The sequence below is a fragment of the Aedes albopictus genome, chromosome 3 (assembly GCF_035046485.1).
Source record: "Aedes albopictus strain Foshan chromosome 3, AalbF5, whole genome shotgun sequence".
NCBI lineage: Eukaryota > Metazoa > Arthropoda > Insecta > Diptera > Culicidae > Aedes > Aedes albopictus.
Genome location: NC_085138.1, coordinates 380,810,887 through 380,813,051, shown reverse-complemented (window position 1 = coordinate 380,813,051; position 2,165 = coordinate 380,810,887).

Here is a 2,165-nt window from a genome sequence, read left to right as displayed (position 1 = left end):
AAATTGAGGCCTAGCCAACCGCACGCGGATAATTACTTAATAAACGTGATCACTCGGAAACACTAGCACGAAAATAGCCACCGAAATGGAAAGTATCAGGAGACAAACCGAACGAACGAAAAGTTGCGACTGTCTCGAACGAACGCTCGCCAAAGAGTGAGAAACGTTGTTGTAGAGCAAAATGTTTGAAGGCGATCTCCTTTGGCCAACCGACGTACCCCACTGTTTTTCCGAATAAATCTGGAACCGGTCATCCAACTTGCCCAACCGATGCGTTCTATGAAACGGTAGTAATTTCCGGTTGTTCAGTCAAATTTTCATCAAAATAGAGTAAAAATTGAAGAAAATAGAGCTAAATGGACATCTTGTTTTGAGTGCGCAAAGTACGTTAGGGACGCAAAGGTTAAAAGTTATTTAGTTAAACTGGAAATGGATGGTGGTCTTGGATGTTGAGTGCCGAAAATCGTTTGTAGGTTATGCGACATGTATTTTTCTTTCTCAAAAAGAGACATAAAACGATATGGTGCGAAACTATTGTTGTAGACCAAAAAGCAAAACAAAATTATGAAGTCAGAATAAGCCAATTTTAGCGTTACGTAATTATTATATTAAGCCTGATACTTTTCCGTTTTTTTTTTGTTAACATTACAAAAAAAATCCTTCAATAATGGCGTTGGGAATCACCGTCAAAACAATTTTCTGAAAAAAAATCGTCAAATCTTTCTGTAGGAATTGTCTAAGGATTTGTTCATGCCTACAAATTTCCCTCGAAAAGTGCTTCTTGCTTAAGAGCGCAGCCGTGGGAGTTGAAGAGAACGTTCCAGACATCGCCATTATTGCCATCCTTTGGAGATGTCCTAATTTTGATTAGATCGTTCTCACTTCGATCTTTTGTTACCATACAAGACATCCATAATACAATATTGATCGAGCAACAGTTGTGTAAATTTATTTGATATACTTGGGGTTTTAGACCCCAAGTTTTACGAAAGGTTCGCCGGCATTGCCCGAAGGCCATACAATCTTTCTTGATTCTGAACTCAATATGAGGTGTCCATGAAAGCTTGGAATCAAGAATAACTCCAACGTATTTTACCTGTTCAATCACATCTATTTTGCAATCAAAGAGACGCAAAGGTCGATCGCCATTACGGTTTCGCCTTTTCGTAAAAAAAACCAAAACATGTTTTGCCCGGATTAACAGAGCGGCCATATTGGCGTCACCAACCCTCAACTAGGTGAAGAGCGCTTTGCATCCAGTCGAAAAAGGTGCTGAGTTGTCTCGATACTCAATAGCATATCTGCTACGAGATTCCACAAAAGCGGTGACAAGACTTCCCCTTGAGGGCATCCACAAACATTTATTTTCCTAATCGCTGCTTGGGGAAGTGTCTATAAGAGATGTCTGTTTTGAGCATTTGATGAATTCAATTGGAAATCATTGGAGATTTACCATGACTACGTGCAGTTTCCAATATGGCATCGAAAGGCATGTTGTCAAAAGCACCCTCGATATCTAAAAAAACACCCAAGCAGGATTGCTTTTGAGCGAATGCCTACCCGATATCGTAAACAACCTAGTGTAAAAGAGTCACAGTGGACTTTCCAGATTGGTAAGCATGCTGGTTCACATGAAGAGGCACGTTGGTCAGATGAACATCACGGATGCGTGGTAAGCATTTCAGAAGAAACGATATCAAACTGATAGGCCTGATACTGATTTGGCAACCAAAGTTCGTTCACTCGAAAATCTTTAGATTTTGTAAGGATTTCGTTTAACTCATGACTTTGCTCAAACTGGAAACATTTGTTTTCCAACCGGATCGATCAGCAGACCGGAGAGTTTTCTGGTAGGCCTTGCAAGCCCACCTGAAAGCCTACATTCCAGCTGTTCGTCGTCTGTTCCAACTCGTTCTACATTGTTTCTCGAGCTTCGCCAGATCAGAGTTCCACCAAGAAGGGGTGGAAACTTTTGTGGTCTTAACAAACCGTAGAGGGCAAGCTTCTTCAAAAGCTTCTATGATGAAGGTCGTTGTAGTATCAACGGGATCATATAAATCATTTTGAGTGTCAATGGATGATGAATATCCATGAAATTTGACCGAAACCAAATCAGTAAAGTACAGTTTGCGAAGTAACACTCAAATGTTCAAAAAGATGTAGTG